Below are 26,585 nucleotides of genomic sequence, written 5' to 3'. Positions count from 1 at the left end.
TAGACGCTTGAAGGATTTAAGTTAGTTTTTATTTTGCTGTGGCACACCTGAGGTTACTTGATTTTTTGCTAGCAATTTTATCTTTTTAGTGAGCAACTTCTCACTTTTTAACGAGCAACTTCTCGTTTTATGACCCCAGGCAACTTCCTGTGTCCTTTCTGCTGGTGAGCAACTTCTTAGTTTATGACAACAGGCAACTTCCTGTGTCCTTTCTGCTTTAATTTACAAAACAACAGGCAACTTCCTGTGTTTCTATGTGGGCCACTAAAGAAGGCTCCTCAGCGTATCCCACTTGTTACTATGTGGGCCACTGAAGAAGGCCTCGTCAGCGTATCCCGTTTCTATGTGGATCACTGAGAAAGGCATAACACAGTCTTATAAAATAAAAGACGAGTGCCTACCTTCGTCAGGATCCCACTTCTGACACCAAAATTGAAAGAAACGGCTTCCAGGGCCTAATCCGTGGATCGGCTTCCTCCGAGGCGTGGACGTCTATCAGCAGAGAATGTACCTTAGTCTGTAACACAGTCAAATATATTCTCAAGTAATATTCAAGCATGCCATTCAGCGTGTTAGTACGAGCTCGGGAGCAGCTTGGGAGAACAAGAAAACAGAGACTGCTTCAGGTTGTCTTCCCAAATTGACTCAACTTTATTCACAAGTACAACAGTTTATATAGAGGGACAAATTCATGAGTCAGCAGATTCTCAGTTTAAACCAGTACAGACCAAGATAAGGGAGCGTCTTTCTGCCCTTGGGTGAAGAAGCATCCTTTGTATAGTGTATCAGTTCAGCTACAATTGTGATTATCTCAGCGACATATTTTCAAGGCACGAAATAAAGAGTTCTTTCATTAGTGAATTCTGAAACAAACCATCTGGCCTTCAACAGGCGTCTCCTAAAAGATTAAGAAACTAATGTAGCTGAGGGAGTGATCTCTGTGGTATTTCAACCTTGTACCAGCCTGTGATTCTCACACATCAATTCTTGGGTCAAAGAGAAAAATAACTAAAACAAAGGGGCCTTATTGAATGACAGAGTTTTCCTGCATAATGTCACTATAAAACAATATCCAGTAAATGCTCCCATGGTACTAAAATACCTAACAATCACGTATATCAGGACATCTCTTCTGAACCAAGACGAAGTGGTGCTACAAAGGAATTATTTCTTTAGGAGAGCATTTAATAGCAGTCTGGCCTGCAACAAAATGCACCGCTAAAAATACAGTTTCTGCTTGTCCCAGAATTTATTAATTTTGAGAGTGAAGTTGTAGGACTGATGCTGGTTAGTGGTGTAGGTTTCATGGATGTGACACCTTGTGTAAAATGACGACCAGAGCATATTATTAGGTCAGTTCACTGTAGTTAGGCAGAGGTGTCTTAAAAAGTACCACCTTATACAAAACAAATGAAGGTCCAGTATAAGAAAGAATAAGAAGAGAAAAAAAGCAACATCCTGCTAAATGAAGTCATTTTTAAACATTACTCTAAATGTAGCCATTAGTTTTTGTTGCTGGCCATACAAAAATAAGTATACTTCAATTATATTTCCCAAGTATATCTTACCTAGTACGTATACTAATAATGCTTCTTGGGACTATATTGGCCCCCGTTTTAGTACATAACAGTATTCTTGAAATTAACTTTTAGATGTACTTTTTGTTCACCATAATTGTACTAGCATAATGTCATAATGTCTACAAGAGTATAATTAAATATACTCGACTCTATCACAATACTAACCTTACAAGTATACTATTAATTAATAGTATTACTAATGTTTCACATTGTTTGACTAAACAAATGCATTTATTAATATATGAGGTTCCATTCAGTTCAAGGAATTAAATTTTAGTGTGGCTGCAACTTACTCCTTAAGTTAAAAATTATGCTGTATATTGTAGTTTATATGTTATACTGCTTTCACAGTGAATCACATTTTATAGTAATACACTCTGAATGAGGATTTTTTTTTCTCAAAGATATTTTTATTGAGTTGAAGCAACAAAGAAAAGCAAATACACGCAGAATTGTCAAACGCCAAACAAGCAAGTTTCACAGTGACTGTTAAAACTGAAATATCAGAATACAGATTAATGACACACTCACATGTCTTATAGTTGCTTCCAGCAGTTTATCCCCTACCCACAACACTTAGAACCCCTATCCCTCAGACCAGGAAGGAAAAAACCCAACAAACAAAGCAAGAAAAAAGAAGCAAACAAATAAAAACAACTGAATGAGGATTTAAGTAATTACTCTTAGATCTACAGTAGAAAACAACAGAAATCCGGATGGTGTAATAGTATAATCTCAGTAACATCACCAATTGTTACATTTGCTGTATTTTACAGCTGTTTCCATGAGTACGGTGAGTTACCGTAAAAATAGTGTAATCTCATGGAATTTTCCCACAATTACATGCAAATTACAGTACTAAACTGCTAACATCCTTTAGAGTTTTTTACTGTTGATTTTGCAGTACTAAGCTATGGAAATTACTGCAAAGGCTAACAGTGTTCATGTTTTGAATCGGGTAATTTCATGGTGAGAAATGTCTTTGACAAAAAAAATGCAGGATTAATTAATAGCTGTATATGACTGCTAGGTTAGGACGTGGTTAGGTGCAAATACTTAAGAGAGAGAGATTTTGCTCTATTAATATTTAATGGAAATCTTTTTCTTCATAAGATTGTGGGCAAAGTCAATAAATTGTCTCCTGGCTTTCAGGTCCCCTTGAGCCAAATTTACAGTTTTTGCAATTAAGAAAAGAAAAAAAGATTTAAGGTGAAACAAATTTTTTCAATTCATGGAATGATGACATTATCACTCATTCCATATTGTTCCTAAAGTTTGCAGTCTTTTTTTTAGTTAAAAGTTAAAGCAGAGCTTGTTTTTTTAGCTTCTTTGATAATGTAACTCTGCATATGTGTACATGCATGTGCACTGATGTGTGCATGGGGGGTGATTTAACATTACAGTCCCTTGAAATAGCATTCATAGTCCTTGAACTTGTGCACATTTTGTCACCTTACAACCACAAACAAAAGATGTTTTTATTGACAGTTTCAATGGTAGATTAACACAAAGTAGCACATAATTGTGAAGTGGCATGAAAATAATACATGGTTGTCAAAATTCTAAGCAAATGAAATTTGGAAAAGTGTGTCATTCTTTTCTATTCACCCCCTGCTCTTCATAGAGCCACATTTTGCTCCAGTTACACCTGCAGGTCTTTTGGAGTACGTCTCTACCAGCTTTGCACATCTAGAGACTGAATTATTTGCCCATTCTTCACTGTAAAACAGCTCAAACTCAGACAGATTGGATGGAAAGCGTCTCTGAGTCTGTATGACTATGTTTACTGTTTTGTCTATTTCAAACAGATGCCTGTCCTCACCTCTGCAGTGCTGCCGTCTCCTCTAACCCGGCATGTTTCTAAGGTATGTTTTCTTTCTTTTGGATGTTGTTCTTGTGGTTTTTCTTCAGAGATGAGGTTTGCAGTGTCTGTGTGGTGCAGCCGGTCTAGTCTAGGGGTAATGTCAGAGATTGAAACTTTACTGATAAATTGTCCAACTAAAAAAATACCGGGGTCCACAAATGTCATGTGACAACTAGGGATGGGTACCGGTATCCGGTGCCGTTATGGTACCGGTTCTGACATAAACGGTAGTAAACAGACCGAAAAGCAGCGCACATTTCGGTGCTTTATTTCGGTGCTTTTTTTCCCCTGAGATATCATACACTTTGGATTCTAGCCAATCATTTTACCTTTCCGAGGATAGTAGGCGGGCCCAGGTACGTACGTTCTTTTAGAGCAGAGCTACAGATTAAAAATGCCCAAGGCGAAGCGGTCAAAGTCTGGCTGTACTTCACAGCAAAATATGCAAACTCAGCAGCCTGCAACAAGTGCTTTAAGGTGATACTGTGCAAAGGAGGTAACATCTCGAATCTGACGACGAACCTGGCGACGCATAGCGTTTTTTTAAAAGCCAAGAAATGCACCATATTTGATAGCTTGCTGCAAGACCTCACACCAAGCACATCTACTGCGGCTGTGGTGCCTGTTATCAGACCCGGAGTTAGCAACATCCCCCAAGAACCCGAAGACGAGAGTCCTGGCCCCTAGCCCTGCCAGTGTAGCGGAAATGATGACGGATGATGATGCAGCAGCAGCCGTTCTTCTCTGGGCGAGGAGCTTAATGTTGTTCGTGTGTAATTTACGTTGAGTAGGCTAACCACGTTATTACATTAATGCATGTAAGGTGAAGTAGCAAACACCGTCGTAGTTACATGCAGCTGTCTTCTTGTTTGATGGCAGATGCTCCCTTCATCCTGGCCAAAAAAGCTAAAATGACAAAAGAAAAAGTGGAAAACAGCTAAACATGAGAGGTTTTTGGACAAAGTTTGTGTTTTTTCCATTGTTTAAGCACTGCTAACCTAACCTAAACGATACCCATCCCTAGTGACAACCTAATTGGCTTACGGGATGATGACGTCCAGAGATGGGCAGTAACGCGTTACTGTAATCCGATTACTTTTTTTCAAATAACGAGTAAAGTAAGGAATTACTATTGCAAAAACGGTAATTAGATTACTGTTACTTTCCCGTAGGAACGCTGCGTTACTGCGTTACTAAAACCGTGATATTTTTTTTGCGAGAATGTCTCATGACAGTGACGTAAGCGAGTGCCACATTTGTGACAACAGCTGCGTGCAGATCAACAATGGATCATATATCGAGTGCGGGAGAGAGTATGAGCGTTTTCCTTTACTTTCTATGAAACAACAATTCCCACCAAGGCTTTTCAGTGTGAAATTTAGTGTATAGAAAATACCTGTGCCAGGTTGTCTCCATCTAGTGGTGAACATGGCCTCACCACTACATCAGGTGAGCTTTTCACTGTGCAGTGACACAAAAGTCATTTAACAATTTTAAAAAAAGCAATGTTACAGATTCAGTAAGAACTGAAGTTTATCATAATCCTTCAAGTTTCATTCAGTAACAGCAGCTTTTTAATATTATTGACTATATTTTAGAGTCACATTTATATGAAATGTCAAACAATCACAGAGTGACACTGAACTAAACAATCAATGCCATGTGAGTTGTTCTTGTTTGTTCTTTATCTCAGATTTATTGTAAGCAGCGGGAGTAGAAGCTAAAGAAAAATAGTAAAGATATGAATGAATCTCTGCTCTTACAACTTTTATTGTGCCATAATGTCTGCTTTGAAACTGTCCTCTTGCTCGTCTCTTGGATGCTCACCTCTTCTTCACCTGTTCCTTTGACCAAACTGCTGCACTCTCGTTCTCTGCTCTCGCCTCCTCTTCTGGTTATAATTAGGATGCAGTCAGCATGTGCCAAACAAACTCCCCCCAAATCGATCATGTTTGATATGATGATGACGTTTTTAACATCTTATTTATGCACTTGTTGGGTGGGAAAGAGTAAACAAAGATGGGGCATAGAAGCAGAACTGAGTCCTACGTGTGGAGGGACAGTAACTGTGTGTGTATATGTAAGCATTTAAACACTGCAGAGAGTCAAATTAACAGTAACACTATTTTGTCTAAGTCCGCCATTGTAGAAATTCATTTCACCGAAACAATAACATGGCGCACAATGTGACAATAAACGTATAAAACACAAATTCTTACCTAGCAGGAGAATAAATAATCAGTATTTTAAGGCTACTGCATGTATAGATGTCACTGCTTGCTCACATAAGCTAGCTCTGAGACCCGCCAGAGTTTACGCCACAGTTGACTGTTGCGAAAGAGTCGTAAATCACCGGCATTGTAAAACTTAAAATGATTCCAGGGCATGTTATAAAACACCCAATAGATGTGCTGGATATTAAACGGTATCAAACGACTAGATGAACACAGGGTTACAATTACATGCTCACATCGTCACATCGAGAGTTTATTCATTAATCATCAGAGTTCAACAATGTTACATCCAGTTGAAAACAGCTTCACTAACGCCAGCAAAACAGGCTAACAGTATATAAGAGCACAAAAACAGCCGTGCTTATCAACAGCTCGACATATCCTCAACAACTCACCTCAGTATGTGTAACCCGTTCATGTGTTACGCCTGTTGTTCTTGCGTTGTGTTCTGGCGTGAAAGTAGGAGGCAGGAGACAGTACTGGGTCTTTGGCTCTTTACTGCACATCTGCAACACAGAAATATGTGTCTGATCTGTGTGTGTCACGCGACTGCCAGTACACCTCTCCTCCGGCCATGTTGAAAGGAGCTGTGTCTGCAGCTTCATTAACACTACAATAATATAATGAATCAAATACAACAAATTGTTTTAAAACATTAACTTAAGCTCTCAAAAACAAAAAGCACAAAATAAATAATATGTCACTGAAAAAAACATCAAAAACAACTTATAAGAACAATAAACAAAATAATTCAAAAACAAATAAACAGTCAGATAAATACAATTCAATAACCAGGACCCAATATTCTGGTACTTATAGTTCAAACATTATACTTCAGTACAATTATATTAATAACCGCCATCTAACAGGCAGTACAACACTGTACTTATAAAAACAATGACTGAAAGACAGCATCTCCAAAACATAAGAACATCTCCATACCTGCAACACAGAAATATGTGTCTGATCTGTGTGTGTCACGCGACTGCCAGTACACCTCTCCTGACGAAGGAAAAAAGAGTGCATGCTGTTAAAAAAAGACTGCCGCGAGTAGCCGCTAGCAATCAGGCTAACTTAGCATGCTAGCATTTTAGCTGCGTTCTCGGCTAAAACTCATAAGCGTATATTAGTGAACTCCGCCCTCCACAAAACTTATCCCGAATGAGTCTCTTAATGACAAACAAAAACGCGGCGGTTTGGCTGTATTCACATTGCAGCTTGGGATCTGAACAAACTTTAATTAGCTGAGAGCAAAGTGGCAGTGACTTACCTCCGGCCATGCTGAAAGGAGCTGTGACCGGGGCACACATGCACGCGCCTACGTCACCACGCAGCGCACACACACATGAACGCACTATACACATATGCAGCATATTTATTTTACTTGGTTTTAGAGTTGGAGTATTTACACATTGATCTGAAATATTTTGCTGCTGAACAGCAGAGTTCCAAAGCGTCCCCCTGTAACCATGGTTACGCAGATGCATTCCGACTGTCACGTCACCGAGGAGAACCTGTTTCAAATGTATACCTGGATCAACCTGCAATCAGTTTGAAAAGTTTTCTGCTGAGATCCGCAGCTCGACTTCCTGGCACCCCGGGATAAGATGAGTTGCTGTGTTTTTCACGGAGAAAAAATAACGTCAGTGTTAGATGAAAAAAAAAAGATGCAAGCAGAAGAGGACAGCAGATTGAGAAGAGATTTATTCAAACGGTAAGGAGCTTCTAACAAGTGATATCTGATAAGCTTAAAACTTAAATCTTAAATCTAATGTCCAGATTCATGCTAAACTTTTCTGATTACTCCGTGTATCTGCACCGTTAGACTTTTCATCGCCACTTTACGGTAACATACTGGCGTCACTGCTGCCAGCGTCATATCGTGACGCCGTGTTACGGTAGCTTACCTTTCTGCAGGATGATACCGTTTTTTGCTGGTGTGGTATAATACTCTTGGACAAATTATGGTAACGCACCGTAGCCTTTTTTACGGTATCTCACTGGCGACAGTTATGTCAGTGAGATACCGTTATGTCGTTATGTCGTAAATTACGTCAACAAAGTAACATCATACTGTGATTAATAAATTGGTATACTACCGTTTATTCACGGTATGTCACTGTAAGCCCGCTGCAAGGTAATAAACTGCAATAAATTAACCAGTAACTTACCGTTGGTACGCATCATCAGTACCAAAAATATTCATCTCTGCTAGAGGACACCGTGTCCTAACAGGCGGTCATTTACTCTTTTAACAGGTCGTAATTTACCGTAATTTCAGTTAACAGTAACATACTGTAAGAGACTGGAGGGTTCCAAAAAAGTTGGATGGATGGATACACACACACACACACACACACACACACACACACACACACACACACACACACACACACACACACACACACAAAATATAATTCATGTGCTTTACACCACTTTATTTCAATTCTGATTCTTCCCTGCTGAAATACACATTTCCAAAATCAAAAACTGAAAAGAACTGAAAACATATTTTCATTGAGGAAGCACTTGTTTTTACTAAACCATGTAATCCATTATTTTCTCAGATGGTTGTACAAACAATAACAATATTATGTCATATCCATATCATGGCAGACAACACATGCTCAAGTGTTGGGTTTCCTTACTTATATTTTGTAGGGTCTCAAACCTACAATGTGAAGTGCCTTGGCATTCATTTTGTTGGCACCATACAAACAAACTGAATTGTAATGGATATAATATCAAGCCCCACACGTCTGCCTTTATATACACTTTGTCCAAAATACTGGCTCACACGACCAAATCATTGCACAAAACAGGGTCCACAAGGACATGGATGAGCGTGTGTGGTGTGAAGGAACTTGACTGACCTGCACTGAACCCTGATCTTGCTTTGTGGACTGAGTTCATTGATTTGTAGGGTGAGCCAATACATGTGACAATTAAAGTGTAAGTAGCTGAAATAATTTTTAACAAACGGGTAAAAGAAGGTTAGCACTGTTGCCACACAGCAAGAAGGTCCTGAGTTCAATTCCACCATCAGGTCTTTCTGTGTGGAGTTTGCATGTTCTCCCCGTGTTTGCGTGGGTTCTCTCCGGGTACTCTGGCTTCCTCCCACCGTCCAAAGACATGCAGCTTGTGGGGATAGGTTAATTGGATAATACAAATTGCCACTAGGTGTGAATGTGCGAGTGAATGTGAGTGTGAATGGTTGTCTGTCCCTGTGTGTTGGCCCTGCGACAGACTGGCGACCTGTCCAGGGTGTACCCCGCCTTTCGCCCTATGACAGCTGGGATAGGCTCCAGCGCCCCCCGCGACCCTGAAAAAGGATAAGCGGAAGTGAATGGATGGATGGATGGGTAAAAGAAGGGAAAAAAATCAAAACTGTTGCACTCAAAAAAACCTATTGGACAGAGACAGCGTCTTGCAAGATGGCGAGAGAGCTTGTCTTCATTGTTGCTCGTCTTGTGTAAATGTCCAGAAAGCATGGGCCATGGATCATCTGTGGAGACATGGGTAACAACACATTGGTCACTTAAATTATACAAGAAATTTACTAATTTCCCTAATTTGAAGTTCTCCACTCAAATTCAGTAAGCCACTGGAGGAAAGTTGTGACATGAGGGTTAATGTGAACAACCTTTCGCTTCACAGTGGTCCCAGTCTTCCTGCTTGTCCCAACCTTGGAGGTACATTTTGTTCCCTCTTCAGGGTTTATCCTTACAAAAAACCTTGCACCCGCTGACTCCTGGTATTCCAGGTTCAATACATAGAATGAACCAAAGAAGACTGACATTGCATCAGCACAGGTGTTCTCTTTGTCCAGCTCAACAATTACACGCCCCTCTGCACTCACCATCCAGCAGGTGGCGGTCATTGAACTTTGTCCTTAAATGTATAGGGGCAACATGTTGTCATTATGCAACATAAAATAATTTCAATACTTCACTTCTTCACACTGTCTAGATAGTCATAAAGCAAATACCTACGTACAGTTAATTATTAATGGCCTTGTGTACATAGGTCCATTTTAACATATTATAATTGTATATAATTGGGAATTATTCTGCACATTAAACACACCTAACAAAGAGTCAGCCCAGTTAAAGTACTGGATGTGAATCAACTGTATGGTTATTTTGGAGTTTATAGTTTGTGCTGCTGTTAAACTTTACAGTATTGACTTCAGTATTTCTGCTGTTGGTGTAGCTAGACTACTGTTGATCAGTAATATGTAATGTGAAATTTGATATTGTTACTTTGCTGGATTCACTGAGACACATGTCCAACAACCTTGGTTTATAAAGGAAATTACAGAAATTTGAGCTAACAAAACAGAGACTGGATACCTGTGTCCACGAAAAGCTCCTGTGCCAAACAGAAATTTTAATATGGTCTAATCAGCTCTATGTCATAAATGACTTCTTACCAAGCATAATCAGCCTTGGGGTGCTTGGCAGGCTTTTAACATGCAAACTGAACAATATAAATTTGTGTGCACTGAAGCCACAAAATTTAGAAATACACAGTTGCAAAAACTTCAGTGACCAATTACCTTTCCTGAATGACATATTCAATGCAAAAAATAAGAGTATTGTCAATAGGGACCAATTCCCAGTTTTTACATGATCAAAATTATTCACAAAAGGCTTCAATAAACAGAAAATGTGTGCCAACAAGAGAACAGTGCACAAAAATGAAAAGATATTTGAGCTCGACGCTTTAATGGGTTTAACATGACTTAGTCAGCACTCCGCACCGTACAGGTAGTACAAGCACACCTGAAAACACTGACCAGCTAACAGCTTTAAGCATTTGGGCGCAACCTCGGTAGTTCACCGATTCACCTGTTGCAAACGTCCAAGTTTCTATCAAGTCTCATAAATCCATCGGCAAATTACCTAACTAGTCTTTTGAGTCTCCACATTCAGAGATATTGACAATTTGTCTTTAAATGAAAATATCCTGGTAGCTTAAAAGTCAAAACAAACAGTACTAAGAACGCATTTCGGACTTCTCTCGAATAAGTGAAAAAAACACTTACCTTCAGACTGATTAGCTGGTTCCGATCCAACTTTAATGTGTCCCATGTCAGTCCGTTTTAGGGAAAAAGTGTTAAGTGGTTTCATTTAATTTTGAGATACTCCCGCATGGACGAGCAGCAATTTGGAGTCTAGCAGAGTTACCACGAATAGCATACGATCTTCAGATATAATCCAATCAACCTTGCATTTAACCCGATTGAACATCCAGTTACCTCTGACTACTTCTAAGTTGCACATGTTAACGGTCTCATCATCACTCTGTGCTGCAGCGAACTGTATCTGTGGCACAGAATATTTGATGGCCATGTCGTTCTCCTGCTTTGCAGCTTTTTTTGAGTCTGAATTGCGGCTTAAACGTGCAAAACTAAGAGAAGCAGATCAATATTTTCTTCTTGTTGTTATTTAATGGTGGTTGGCAACCAGCGAAAGGAGCATTAACCACCTCGAGCACTATTTTCTATCCCCAGTGTTGTTTTGAAAGTGAATACACAGTCAAATATATTCTCAAGTAATATTCAGGCATGCCATTCAGCGTGTTAGTACGAGCTCGGGAGCAGCTTGGGAGAACAAGAAAACAGAGACTGCTTCAGGTTGTCTTCCCAAATTGACTCAACTTTATTCACAAGTACAACAGTTTATATAGAGGGACAAATTCATGAGTCAGCAGATTCTCAGTTTAAACCAGTACAGACCAAGATAAGGGAGCGTCTTTCTGCCCTTGGGTGAAGAAGCATCCTTTGTATAGTGTATCAGTTCAGCTACAATTGTGATTATCTCAGCGACATATTTTCAAGGCACGAAATAAAGAGTTCTTTCATTAGTGAATTCTGAAACAAACCATCTGGCCTTCAACAGGCGTCTCCTAAAAGATTAAGAAACTAATGTAGCTGAGGGAGTGATCTCTGTGGTATTTCAACCTTGTACCAGCCTGTGATTCTCACACATCAATTCTTGGGTCAAAGAGAAAAATAACTAAAACAAAGGGGCCTTATTGAATGACAGAGTTTTCCTGCATAATGTCACTATAAAACAATATCCAGTAAATGCTCCCATGGTACTAAAATACCTAACAGTTCCCCTCTTTTATTATTTTTTTAAAATAATAACTCAAATAGAAAGGAAAAATCACAAATGTAATAACATAATATAAAAAGCAAATCATAAAATGTAATAGTTCACAGCCTAATGTTCAATATACACACCAGGATCATCATTGGTAACATCTGGCACATCCTCAGGATCAATTTGTGCTAATTGCAAATACATTGAAGTAGCTGTACTAGGTGGGTGTCTTGCCAAGTGGAGCATGAGGTATTGTCAGCAAAATGTGGCTTGTAGAAATGTGAACAGGGTTGCAGTTTACAATACAAAATAGTAAATAAAAATCCTAAGGTTAATGCAGTAGATATGATTAATAATCTAAATATATAAAAAAACACAGTTCTTCAGTCGTCTCCTGGCCTGGTCCCAGGTTCGAGAGACCTAAGCGTCGTGTGATGACAATGGGCATTTCATTTTTTCCATTATCAGGATGAAACGAGTCTATCTTTATCAGGTTAGACATTGTGTGGTACTCTAGGCTTTCTGTTCCTGCTGGATGTTCGAGTACCTTGTTGTTGTTCAGGTGGGGGATCAAAGGGCTTTCTGAGTCTTGGCTCTTTCAGGCGTTGTGTGTTAATCAGTGATTGTGCGTGTGTAGGTGTATTGAATCCGGGCGCTGGCTCGCCTGAGTCGTCATCTACTTGATCCGACGCCTTAGGTGGTTTGGTGGGGCTGGTCTTAACCCTGCTGGCATGAATCCACTGAGGTTGTCCGTCTGTTAGGATGCTGGTTCTCGTCACTGCAAGTACAGTCTGGGGGCTGGAACACGCGGCCTCCCTGAGTGCCCTTGGTTTTAGCGACTTCACCAACACCGCATCTCCTGGTTTCCACGGATGGGTTGGATCTGTGGAAGGGAGAGGCTGAGAGAGACAAACTTTCTGATAGTTATTATTCAGTGTTTCTACCAGGTTATGAACATAGTCAGACAATGCAGTGTCTATGTCCCCTTCCAATAGCGGTGCCCCTCTGGAGGCTGACCATGGTGTTGGAAACGGTCTTCCCATGATTATTTCAAATGGAGATAATTTGGTTGCTGCGGATGGAGTCATTCTAATCTCGCAGAGGATTTGAGGAAGTAGTTTGATCCAGGTCATTCCTGTTTCTATCATTGCTTTAGTCAAGCGATTTTTTATGGTCCTATTCATTCTTTCTACAACTCCTGAACTCTGAGGATGGTATGGCACATGATATTTCCAGTCTATTCCTAGAGTTTTAGCACACTTTTGAATTACTTCTGATGTGAATGAAGGTCCTCTATCACTGTTAATTTGGTGAGGTATTCCAAATCTGGGTATTATTTCATTGCACAACTTTTGACAGACTACTTCTGCAGTTTCTTTTGATGTTGGATAAGCTTCTACCCATTTACTAAATTGGTCCACTATTACCAGTAAGTACTTGATGCTTCCTTGTGCTGGCATGTGTGTAAAATCAATTTGTAATGTATGAAATGGGAAATCTGGTTGTGGTAAATGCTGATGTTTTGCTTTTGAGCTACCTACATTAGTTCGTGCACATGTTAGACAGGTTGCTAATATGCGTTTTACTGCGTGTGATGTTTTCTCGATTACAAATCTTGATTTTATTGCTCCTATTACCCCTCTTTGTCCGACATGACTCACACCGTGAAAATGGCGGACAAGGATTGGCAGTAGTGAAGATGGGAGGGCAATCAAACCCTCAAGGTTTTTGTATAAGCCGTCTCTGTTATCTAAGGTACAATCATTACTTTCCCAGTAAGTGTAATCTAAGGCAGAGGCTTGCTCTTGTATGAATTTTAGGTCAACATTTGTTTCTAAATAGTCTGGGAGTGCGACAAGTGGCAGCTGTAAAGGCAAAGATAATACTTCCTTTCTGGGTGGTTGCTGTGAGGCAGCAGCTGCTTTCGCGGTTACGTCTGCAAGAGCATTTCCCACTGCTTCGTCTGTGTCAGCCGTGCTGTGCCCCTTCGTTTTAACAACTGCAATTGCCGATGGCAGCTGTATAGCCTGCAAAAGTCTTTGAACAAGATCAGAATTAGCGATCGATTTTCCATCAGCAGATGTGAAGCCTCTCTGTCTCCACAATGTGCCAAAGTCATGCACCACACCGAATGCATAACGGCTATATGTGTAAATTGTTACCCGCTTATCCACATGTAACTCACAGGTGCGTATTAAAGCCATGAGCTCTGCTTTTTGTGCTGAGTGAAATGGTAATGAGTGAGCCTCTAGTATGATGTCAGGCAATGTCACCACCGAATAGCCACAAAGAAATGAGTTGTCATTTGGTTTTGAACAGGACCCGTCCACATAAACAATGACTGAGTCTGGTATTGGTGTCTGCTCTAAGTCTGGGCGTGGTGCTGTGGATTCCTGTATACGTGTCATACAATCATGATCGTCAGGGTCGTCTGAACCATCCTGTCGGTCAGAGGAACACAGCATACGAATGAGTAAGTGTGCTGGCGAATTGGGTGTGCTGTTTGCTTTTATAGTGAGATTTGCTGTTGAAGTCAGTGTAGCTTCATAACCTGAGCGACGTTGTGCGGTCATATGTTGTGTAGTTATGTTTGCTAGAATGGTCGTGACCTGGTGATTGGTGTGTAGAATAGTGTCATGTGAGAGTGTGAGCTTCTCGCAGTCCCTTATCATGATAGAGCAAGCTGCTACTGCTCTCAGGCAGGCCGGCATCCCCTGAACTACTGCTGGCAGCACCTTTGAGTAGAAGGCTACTGGACAGTAGCCACAGCCATGCTCTTGGGCCAATACGCCTGCACAGGTTGTGCCGTTCTCTGTGACGTACAGGTGGAACGGTAAGTGGTAGTCAGGCAGACCCAAACAAGGGGCAGAGGTCAGCGCTCCCTGTAATGCATTGAAAGAGGCAGTCATTTCTGTTGACCACAGTATTCGAGGAGGCTTGTCTTTTTTGCAGCATTCACGCAGAATGTGGTCATGAAAAGAACAGTCTGGTATCCACTGTCTGCAATAGTTCACCATGCCTAGGAAAGACAGCATTTCCTTCTGTGTAGTGGGCTTAGGGACAGAGGTCACAGCTTTGACCCTGTCTGTAGTCATGGAACGTTGTCCGTGAGACAGTGTAAATCCCAAATATTGAACAGAAGTCTGACAGTACTGCATTTTCTTTGCTGATGCTTTGTGGCCAGTCTGTTGGAGGTGCTGGAGTAGCATATGTGTGGCAGTTTGACATAGTTTTTCACTTTCAGCACAGAGGAGGAGATCATCCACGTACTGGATCAAGGTACAGCCCTCTGGAGGAATGAAGCCGTCCAGGGTAGCACGTACCACCATTGAGAAAGCCGCAGGGCTGTCTACCATGCCTTGGGGTAAGCGAGTCCATGTGTACTGCTTATCTCTATGTGTAAAAGCAAATATCGGCTGTGTGTCCTCATGCACAGGTACTGAGAAAAAGGCGGAGCACAAATCCACCACAGTAAAATGTGTGGCTGTTGCTGGAATAGATGTCAGTATGCTGGGAACATCTGGGACAAGAGGTGGCAGAGGCATAATGACTGCATTAATTTGCCTTAAGTCTTGTGTGAAACGCCATACGCCAGGTTTGTTAGGCTTTGGCACAGGATTGACAGGAGTGTTATATGGAGATACTGTGGGCTTTATTACTCCAGCTGTCAATAAATCTCCTATGATGATGTCTAAGGCTGCGGCTTTTTCAGCGGAAATGGGATATTGCTTGACATATACCGGCTTGTTGTTTTTCAGCTGAGCATGATAAGGTGTACAGTCGATAAATCCTACATCATTCTCACCTCTTGACCATAATGTCATGTTTTGATATTCAGCTGGCAATGTGACAGCAAAGATAGTACAGTGTATGGGGTAGGTTAGATCTATGTGTCGACATGGTGCAGTAATGTCATAGCCTATGTCTGAGTTATGCGACAAAACCACTGTTTGGCCTTCACTGGTGTGAGCAGTTATCATGTTGTTGAACAGTGTGAGAGAAACAAATATGTGGCTTCCAGGCATGGGGTTACCTGGTAGTGGTGTCTGTACACGTGTTTGGCACAGTGTGTGACGTGGGGTACCAGTCAGATGGATATTGAGTTCATTCTCTGCTGAGGCGTCCAGCTGACACAGAGGCTGTTCCTTCTCCATGGTGTCGGTGCATAGGGCAGAGAAAACATAGCTGTTATCAGTGTCTGCAAACATTTCACCCTTTGTGTTAAATGAAATACACAAGTTCATTTTTGCCATTAAATCTCTGCCTAATAGATTCACAGGCGAGTTTGGAATAATTATGAATGGATGATATGTAATTTCGTCTGGTTTTGGGCCCCAGCGTGTTTTTAGAGAATGAGTTTTGGGGCATTGCACTAGAGTTCCGTTTATTCCCATGGTGTTGATGCACACAGAGGAAACAGGCCCACTATAGAATTTTCCAGACAGTGAACTTTTAGTGGCTCCACTGTCAACTAAAAAGGAATAAATCTTTTCACCTATTTCTATATCTAACGTGGGCAAGCTTTCTGTGTTACGGGACAATTGCAAATGCAGCATCGTGTGTAGTGCTTCACACTGTCCCTCGTCTTCACCTGGGCCTCCCTATTGTCGGTCCAGGCTTTCGTTATCATATGGGTGGGGATTAAAATGTGGATTATAAGGTTGCTGCCTAAGTGCAAAAGGGCCATTATTTTGATGTGATTCCTGTCTGCGTTGCCAGTTACCTTGTCTGGAAGAGCTCTGCTGACGCCTAGTGGCAGGAGCTGGTCCTGTGTTTTGTGGTTGAGACCTACGTGCTGCTGATTTGCATTCCCTCCTCCAGTGTCCTATTTTTCCACAATAAAAACATGCGTCTCCACTCCTATCTCTCCTTCTGAAATCTCCCTGCTGCGCTTGTTGAGGGGGCGGGGCCCCTGCATACATCATTTTTTCACTTTCCTCTGAGCCTTCAACATCAAAATTCAACATCATCTTAACACTTTTAGCCTTCGTGCTGTTGGGGAAAAGATCTGCACCAGCTTTTGTTTTGACAAGTGTGATAAAGTTCTTTATCTTCATGTCATAGAGATTATCAGTGGCAGTCAGCTTCAATAGTTGTGAACATTCTGGATGAATATTGTTTAAGAATGTTGTTATGAAAATCTGATCATTTCCTCCTTCAGGCGTGCATGCCTCATTAGTCCAGCAGTGTGTGAAACGTTTGATTTTATCTCTAGACATTGTGAGCAGAAATTTCTTTAGATTTTGAAAAAAGGCTGTGATTTTGTCATCGTTTATCCACAAAAACGAGGTGGTGTTGGCTGCTTGGTCATCTTTAGGGTCTAGTTCCTCTACTTCTTCAATAAGCTGAGATTCAGTCACACCTGGAATTCGTTGACATAATATATATCTATAATCAGGCCCACCCAAGTGGTGGTATCTGGTTTTACAGTTAATTTTGATTTTTTATCGGACCCGTCTAAGGTCTTTGAATTATTCTGACCCATGGTCAGTGATTTCCAGAGGGGTTTAGACGCTTGAAGGATTTAAGTTAGTTTTTATTTTGCTGTGGCACACCTGAGGTTACTTGATTTTTTGCTAGCAATTTTATCTTTTTAGTGAGCAACTTCTCACTTTTTAACGAGCAACTTCTCGTTTTATGACCCCAGGCAACTTCCTGTGTCCTTTCTGCTGGTGAGCAACTTCTTAGTTTATGACAACAGGCAACTTCCTGTGTCCTTTCTGCTTTAATTTACAAAACAACAGGCAACTTCCTGTGTTTCTATGTGGGCCACTAAAGAAGGCTCCTCAGCGTATCCCACTTGTTACTATGTGGGCCACTGAAGAAGGCCTCGTCAGCGTATCCCGTTTCTATGTGGATCACTGAGAAAGGCATAACACAGTCTTATAAAATAAAAGACGAGTGCCTACCTTCGTCAGGATCCCACTTCTGACACCAAAATTGAAAGAAACGGCTTCCAGGGCCTAATCCGTGGATCGGCTTCCTCCGAGGCGTGGACGTCTATCAGCAGAGAATGTACCTTAGTCTGTAACACAGTCAAATATATTCTCAAGTAATATTCAAGCATGCCATTCAGCGTGTTAGTACGAGCTCGGGAGCAGCTTGGGAGAACAAGAAAACAGAGACTGCTTCAGGTTGTCTTCCCAAATTGACTCAACTTTATTCACAAGTACAACAGTTTATATAGAGGGACAAATTCATGAGTCAGCAGATTCTCAGTTTAAACCAGTACAGACCAAGATAAGGGAGCGTCTTTCTGCCCTTGGGTGAAGAAGCATCCTTTGTATAGTGTATCAGTTCAGCTACAATTGTGATTATCTCAGCGACATATTTTCAAGGCACGAAATAAAGAGTTCTTTCATTAGTGAATTCTGAAACAAACCATCTGGCCTTCAACAGGCGTCTCCTAAAAGATTAAGAAACTAATGTAGCTGAGGGAGTGATCTCTGTGGTATTTCAACCTTGTACCAGCCTGTGATTCTCACACATCAATTCTTGGGTCAAAGAGAAAAATAACTAAAACAAAGGGGCCTTATTGAATGACAGAGTTTTCCTGCATAATGTCACTATAAAACAATATCCAGTAAATGCTCCCATGGTACTAAAATACCTAACAATCACGTATATCAGGACATCTCTTCTGAACCAAGACGAAGTGGTGCTACAAAGGAATTATTTCTTTAGGAGAGCATTTAATAGCAGTCTGGCCTGCAACAAAATGCACCGCTAAAAATACAGTTTCTGCTTGTCCCAGAATTTATTAATTTTGAGAGTGAAGTTGTAGGACTGATGCTGGTTAGTGGTGTAGGTTTCATGGATGTGACACCTTGTGTAAAATGACGACCAGAGCATATTATTAGGTCAGTTCACTGTAGTTAGGCAGAGGTGTCTTAAAAAGTACCACCTTATACAAAACAAATGAAGGTCCAGTATAAGAAAGAATAAGAAGAGAAAAAAAGCAACATCCTGCTAAATGAAGTCATTTTTAAACATTACTCTAAATGTAGCCATTAGTTTTTGTTGCTGGCCATACAAAAATAAGTATACTTCAATTATATTTCCCAAGTATATCTTACCTAGTACGTATACTAATAATGCTTCTTGGGACTATATTGGCCCCCGTTTTAGTACATAACAGTATTCTTGAAATTAACTTTTAGATGTACTTTTTGTTCACCATAATTGTACTAGCATAATGTCATAATGTCTACAAGAGTATAATTAAATATACTCGACTCTATCACAATACTAACCTTACAAGTATACTATTAATTAATAGTATTACTAATGTTTCACATTGTTTGACTAAACAAATGCATTTATTAATATATGAGGTTCCATTCAGTTCAAGGAATTAAATTTTAGTGTGGCTGCAACTTACTCCTTAAGTTAAAAATTATGCTGTATATTGTAGTTTATATGTTATACTGCTTTCACAGTGAATCACATTTTATAGTAATACACTCTGAATGAGGATTTTTTTTTCTCAAAGATATTTTTATTGAGTTGAAGCAACAAAGAAAAGCAAATACACGCAGAATTGTCAAACGCCAAACAAGCAAGTTTCACAGTGACTGTTAAAACTGAAATATCAGAATACAGATTAATGACACACTCACATGTCTTATAGTTGCTTCCAGCAGTTTATCCCCTACCCACAACACTTAGAACCCCTATCCCTCAGACCAGGAAGGAAAAAACCCAACAAACAAAGCAAGAAAAAAGAAGCAAACAAATAAAAACAACTGAATGAGGATTTAAGTAATTACTCTTAGATCTACAGTAGAAAACAACAGAAATCCGGATGGTGTAATAGTATAATCTCAGTAACATCACCAATTGTTACATTTGCTGTATTTTACAGCTGTTTCCATGAGTACGGTGAGTTACCGTAAAAATAGTGTAATCTCATGGAATTTTCCCACAATTACATGCAAATTACAGTACTAAACTGCTAACATCCTTTAGAGTTTTTTACTGTTGATTTTGCAGTACTAAGCTATGGAAATTACTGCAAAGGCTAACAGTGTTCATGTTTTGAATCGGGTAATTTCATGGTGAGAAATGTCTTTGACAAAAAAAATGCAGGATTAATTAATAGCTGTATATGACTGCTAGGTTAGGACGTGGTTAGGTGCAAATACTTAAGAGAGAGAGATTTTGCTCTATTAATATTTAATGGAAATCTTTTTCTTCATAAGATTGTGGGCAAAGTCAATAAATTGTCTCCTGGCTTTCAGGTCCCCTTGAGCCAAATTTACAGTTTTTGCAATTAAGAAAAGAAAAAAAGATTTAAGGTGAAACAAATTTTTTCAATTCATGGAATGATGACATTATCACTCATTCCATATTGTTCCTAAAGTTTGCAGTCTTTTTTTTAGTTAAAAGTTAAAGCAGAGCTTGTTTTTTTAGCTTCTTTGATAATGTAACTCTGCATATGTGTACATGCATGTGCACTGATGTGTGCATGGGGGGTGATTTAACATTACAGTCCCTTGAAATAGCATTCATAGTCCTTGAACTTGTGCACATTTTGTCACCTTACAACCACAAACAAAAGATGTTTTTATTGACAGTTTCAATGGTAGATTAACACAAAGTAGCACATAATTGTGAAGTGGCATGAAAATAATACATGGTTGTCAAAATTCTAAGCAAATGAAATTTGGAAAAGTGTGTCATTCTTTTCTATTCACCCCCTGCTCTTCATAGAGCCACATTTTGCTCCAGTTACACCTGCAGGTCTTTTGGAGTACGTCTCTACCAGCTTTGCACATCTAGAGACTGAATTATTTGCCCATTCTTCACTGTAAAACAGCTCAAACTCAGACAGATTGGATGGAAAGCGTCTCTGAGTCTGTATGACTATGTTTACTGTTTTGTCTATTTCAAACAGATGCCTGTCCTCACCTCTGCAGTGCTGCCGTCTCCTCTAACCCGGCATGTTTCTAAGGTATGTTTTCTTTCTTTTGGATGTTGTTCTTGTGGTTTTTCTTCAGAGATGAGGTTTGCAGTGTCTGTGTGGTGCAGCCGGTCTAGTCTAGGGGTAATGTCAGAGATTGAAACTTTACTGATAAATTGTCCAACTAAAAAAATACCGGGGTCCACAAATGTCATGTGACAACTAGGGATGGGTACCGGTATCCGGTGCCGTTATGGTACCGGTTCTGACATAAACGGTAGTAAACAGACCGAAAAGCAGCGCACATTTCGGTGCTTTATTTCGGTGCTTTTTTTCCCCTGAGATATCATACACTTTGGATTCTAGCCAATCATTTTACCTTTCCGAGGATAGTAGGCGGGCCCAGGTACGTACGTTCTTTTAGAGCAGAGCTACAGATTAAAAATGCCCAAGGCGAAGCGGTCAAAGTCTGGCTGTACTTCACAGCAAAATATGCAAACTCAGCAGCCTGCAACAAGTGCTTTAAGGTGATACTGTGCAAAGGAGGTAACATCTCGAATCTGACGACGAACCTGGCGACGCATAGCGTTTTTTTAAAAGCCAAGAAATGCACCATATTTGATAGCTTGCTGCAAGACCTCACACCAAGCACATCTACTGCGGCTGTGGTGCCTGTTATCAGACCCGGAGTTAGCAACATCCCCCAAGAACCCGAAGACGAGAGTCCTGGCCCCTAGCCCTGCCAGTGTAGCGGAAATGATGACGGATGATGATGCAGCAGCAGCCGTTCTTCTCTGGGCGAGGAGCTTAATGTTGTTCGTGTGTAATTTACGTTGAGTAGGCTAACCACGTTATTACATTAATGCATGTAAGGTGAAGTAGCAAACACCGTCGTAGTTACATGCAGCTGTCTTCTTGTTTGATGGCAGATGCTCCCTTCATCCTGGCCAAAAAAGCTAAAATGACAAAAGAAAAAGTGGAAAACAGCTAAACATGAGAGGTTTTTGGACAAAGTTTGTGTTTTTTCCATTGTTTAAGCACTGCTAACCTAACCTAAACGATACCCATCCCTAGTGACAACCTAATTGGCTTACGGGATGATGACGTCCAGAGATGGGCAGTAACGCGTTACTGTAATCCGATTACTTTTTTTCAAATAACGAGTAAAGTAAGGAATTACTATTGCAAAAACGGTAATTAGATTACTGTTACTTTCCCGTAGGAACGCTGCGTTACTGCGTTACTAAAACCGTGATATTTTTTTTGCGAGAATGTCTCATGACAGTGACGTAAGCGAGTGCCACATTTGTGACAACAGCTGCGTGCAGATCAACAATGGATCATATATCGAGTGCGGGAGAGAGTATGAGCGTTTTCCTTTACTTTCTATGAAACAACAATTCCCACCAAGGCTTTTCAGTGTGAAATTTAGTGTATAGAAAATACCTGTGCCAGGTTGTCTCCATCTAGTGGTGAACATGGCCTCACCACTACATCAGGTGAGCTTTTCACTGTGCAGTGACACAAAAGTCATTTAACAATTTTAAAAAAAGCAATGTTACAGATTCAGTAAGAACTGAAGTTTATCATAATCCTTCAAGTTTCATTCAGTAACAGCAGCTTTTTAATATTATTGACTATATTTTAGAGTCACATTTATATGAAATGTCAAACAATCACAGAGTGACACTGAACTAAACAATCAATGCCATGTGAGTTGTTCTTGTTTGTTCTTTATCTCAGATTTATTGTAAGCAGCGGGAGTAGAAGCTAAAGAAAAATAGTAAAGATATGAATGAATCTCTGCTCTTACAACTTTTATTGTGCCATAATGTCTGCTTTGAAACTGTCCTCTTGCTCGTCTCTTGGATGCTCACCTCTTCTTCACCTGTTCCTTTGACCAAACTGCTGCACTCTCGTTCTCTGCTCTCGCCTCCTCTTCTGGTTATAATTAGGATGCAGTCAGCATGTGCCAAACAAACTCCCCCCAAATCGATCATGTTTGATATGATGATGACGTTTTTAACATCTTATTTATGCACTTGTTGGGTGGGAAAGAGTAAACAAAGATGGGGCATAGAAGCAGAACTGAGTCCTACGTGTGGAGGGACAGTAACTGTGTGTGTATATGTAAGCATTTAAACACTGCAGAGAGTCAAATTAACAGTAACACTATTTTGTCTAAGTCCGCCATTGTAGAAATTCATTTCACCGAAACAATAACATGGCGCACAATGTGACAATAAACGTATAAAACACAAATTCTTACCTAGCAGGAGAATAAATAATCAGTATTTTAAGGCTACTGCATGTATAGATGTCACTGCTTGCTCACATAAGCTAGCTCTGAGACCCGCCAGAGTTTACGCCACAGTTGACTGTTGCGAAAGAGTCGTAAATCACCGGCATTGTAAAACTTAAAATGATTCCAGGGCATGTTATAAAACACCCAATAGATGTGCTGGATATTAAACGGTATCAAACGACTAGATGAACACAGGGTTACAATTACATGCTCACATCGTCACATCGAGAGTTTATTCATTAATCATCAGAGTTCAACAATGTTACATCCAGTTGAAAACAGCTTCACTAACGCCAGCAAAACAGGCTAACAGTATATAAGAGCACAAAAACAGCCGTGCTTATCAACAGCTCGACATATCCTCAACAACTCACCTCAGTATGTGTAACCCGTTCATGTGTTACGCCTGTTGTTCTTGCGTTGTGTTCTGGCGTGAAAGTAGGAGGCAGGAGACAGTACTGGGTCTTTGGCTCTTTACTGCACATCTGCAACACAGAAATATGTGTCTGATCTGTGTGTGTCACGCGACTGCCAGTACACCTCTCCTCCGGCCATGTTGAAAGGAGCTGTGTCTGCAGCTTCATTAACACTACAATAATATAATGAATCAAATACAACAAATTGTTTTAAAACATTAACTTAAGCTCTCAAAAACAAAAAGCACAAAATAAATAATATGTCACTGAAAAAAACATCAAAAACAACTTATAAGAACAATAAACAAAATAATTCAAAAACAAATAAACAGTCAGATAAATACAATTCAATAACCAGGACCCAATATTCTGGTACTTATAGTTCAAACATTATACTTCAGTACAATTATATTAATAACCGCCATCTAACAGGCAGTACAACACTGTACTTATAAAAACAATGACTGAAAGACAGCATCTCCAAAACATAAGAACATCTCCATACCTGCAACACAGAAATATGTGTCTGATCTGTGTGTGTCACGCGACTGCCAGTACACCTCTCCTGACGAAGGAAAAAAGAGTGCATGCTGTTAAAAAAAGACTGCCGCGAGTAGCCGCTAGCAATCAGGCTAACTTAGCATGCTAGCATTTTAGCTGCGTTCTCGGCTAAAACTCATAAGCGTATATTAGTGAACTCCGCCCTCCACAAAACTTATCCCGAATGAGTCTCTTAATGACAAACAAAAACGCGGCGGTTTGGCTGTATTCACATTGCAGCTTGGGATCTGAACAAACTTTAATTAGCTGAGAGCAACGTGGCAGTGACTTACCTCCGGCCATGCTAAAAGGAGCTGTGACCGGGGCACACATGCACGCGCCTACGTCACCACGCAGCGCACACACACACATGAACGCACTATACACATATGCAGCATATTTATTTTACTTGGTTTTAGAGTTGGAGTATTTACATATTGATCTGAAATATTTTGCTGCTGAACAGCAGAGTTCCAAAGCGTCCCCCTGTAACCATGGTTACGCAGATGCATTCCGACTGTCACGTCACCGAGGAGAACCTGTTTCAAATGTATACCTGGATCAACCTGCAATCAGTTTGAAAAGTTTTCTGCTGAGATCCGCAGCTCGACTTCCTGGCACCCCGGGATAAGATGAGTTGCTGTGTTTTTCACGGAGAAAAAATAACGTCAGTGTTAGATGAAAAAAAAAAGATGCAAGCAGAAGAGGACAGCAGATTGAGAAGAGATTTATTCAAACGGTAAGGAGCTTCTAACAAGTGATATCTGATAAGCTTAAAACTTAAATCTTAAATCTAATGTCCAGATTCATGCTAAACTTTTCTGATTACTCCGTGTATCTGCACCGTTAGACTTTTCATCGCCACTTTACGGTAACATACTGGCGTCACTGCTGCCAGCGTCATATCGTGACGCCGTGTTACGGTAGCTTACCTTTCTGCAGGATGATACCGTTTTTTGCTGGTGTGGTATAATACTCTTGGACAAATTATGGTAACGCACCGTAGCCTTTTTTACGGTATCTCACTGGCGACAGTTATGTCAGTGAGATACCGTTATGTCGTAAATTACGTCAACAAAGTAACATCATACTGTGATTAATAAATTGGTATACTACCGTTTATTCACGGTATGTCACTGTAAGCCCGCTGCAAGGTAATAAACTGCAATATATTAACCAGTAACTTACCGTTGGTACGCATCATCAGTACCAAAAATATTCATCTCTGCTAGAGGACACCGTGTCCTAACAGGCGGTCATTTACTCTTTTAAAAGGTCGTAATTTACCGTAATTTCAGTTAACAGTAACATACTGTAAGAGACTGGAGGGTTCCAAAAAAGTTGGATGGATGGATACACACACACACACACACACACACACACACACACACACACACACAAAATATAATTCATGTGCTTTACACCACTTTATTTCAATTCTGATTCTTCCCTGCTGAAATACACATTTCCAAAATCAAAAACTGAAAAGAACTGAAAACATATTTTCATTGAGGAAGCACTTGTTTTTACTAAACCATGTAATCCATTATTTTCTCAGATGGTTGTACAAACAATAACAATATTATGTCATATCCATATCATGGCAGACAACACATGCTCAAGTGTTGGGTTTCCTTACTTATATTTTGTAGGGTCTCAAACCTACAATGTGAAGTGCCTTGGCATTCATTTTGTTGGCACCATACAAACAAACTGAATTGTAATGGATATAATATCAAGCCCCACACGTCTGCCTTTATATACACTTTGTCCAAAATACTGGCTCACACGACCAAATCATTGCACAAAACAGGGTCCACAAGGACATGGATGAGCGTGTGTGGTGTGAAGGAACTTGACTGACCTGCACTGAACCCTGATCTTGCTTTGTGGACTGAGTTCATTGATTTGTAGGGTGAGCCAATACATGTGACAATTAAAGTGTAAGTAGCTGAAATAATTTTTAACAAACGGGTAAAAGAAGGTTAGCACTGTTGCCACACAGCAAGAAGGTCCTGAGTTCAATTCCACCATCAGGTCTTTCTGTGTGGAGTTTGCATGTTCTCCCCGTGTTTGCGTGGGTTCTCTCCGGGTACTCCGGCTTCCTCCCACCGTCCAAAGACATGCAGCTTGTGGGGATAGGTTAATTGGATAATACAAATTGCCACTAGGTGTGAATGTGCGAGTGAATGTGAGTGTGAATGGTTGTCTGTCCCTGTGTGTTGGCCCTGCGACAGACTGGCGACCTGTCCAGGGTGTACCCCGCCTTTCGCCCTATGACAGCTGGGATAGGCTCCAGCGCCCCCCGCGACCCTGAAAAAGGATAAGCGGAAGTGAATGGATGGATGGATGGGTAAAAGAAGGGAAAAAAATCAAAACTGTTGCACTCAAAAAAACCTATTGGACAGAGACAGCGTCTTGCAAGATGGCGAGAGAGCTTGTCTTCATTGTTGCTCGTCTTGTGTAAATGTCCAGAAAGCATGGGCCATGGATCATCTGTGGAGACATGGGTAACAACACATTGGTCACTTAAATTATACAAGAAATTTACTAATTTCCCTAATTTGAAGTTCTCCACTCAAATTCAGTAAGCCACTGGAGGAAAGTTGTGACATGAGGGTTAATGTGAACAAC

At 40.4% G+C, this 26,585-nt stretch overlaps 2 long non-coding RNA genes across 8 annotated transcripts; both read right to left on the bottom strand.

Moving 5' to 3' along the window:
- Positions 1–1,983: 1,983 nt before the first annotated feature.
- Positions 1,984–6,278, bottom strand: LOC146668994 (uncharacterized). 4 transcript variants are annotated; one of them, XR_014911653.1, is made up of 4 exons: positions 6,074–6,278; positions 5,208–5,335; positions 4,841–4,905; positions 1,984–4,350 (listed from the first exon to the last, which is right to left on the bottom strand). It is a non-coding gene; the product is annotated as an uncharacterized LOC146668994 (long non-coding RNA). The 4 variants fall into 4 exon arrangements; XR_014911654.1 differs by having other exon boundaries at positions 5,272–5,335; XR_014911656.1 differs by lacking the exon at positions 4,841–4,905 and having other exon boundaries at positions 5,272–5,335.
- A 13,001-nt stretch (positions 6,279–19,279) lies between these two features.
- On the bottom strand, positions 19,280–23,574 carry LOC146668993 (uncharacterized). Of its 4 annotated transcripts, none has more exons than XR_014911657.1 (4): positions 23,370–23,574; positions 22,504–22,631; positions 22,137–22,201; positions 19,280–21,646 (listed from the first exon to the last, which is right to left on the bottom strand). It is a non-coding gene; the product is annotated as an uncharacterized LOC146668993 (long non-coding RNA). The 4 variants fall into 4 exon arrangements; XR_014911658.1 differs by having other exon boundaries at positions 22,568–22,631; XR_014911660.1 differs by lacking the exon at positions 22,137–22,201 and having other exon boundaries at positions 22,568–22,631.
- Positions 23,575–26,585: the final 3,011 nt, after the last annotated feature.

Source organism: Rhamphochromis longiceps, linkage group LG5 (assembly GCF_057381845.1).
Source record: "Rhamphochromis longiceps isolate RC_006_pf linkage group LG5, R_longiceps_female_GT1.1, whole genome shotgun sequence".
Taxonomy (NCBI): Eukaryota; Metazoa; Chordata; class Actinopteri; order Cichliformes; family Cichlidae; genus Rhamphochromis; species Rhamphochromis longiceps.
Note: the sequence above shows the minus strand (reverse complement) of the source record. Positions and strands in the feature narration are given on the sequence as shown.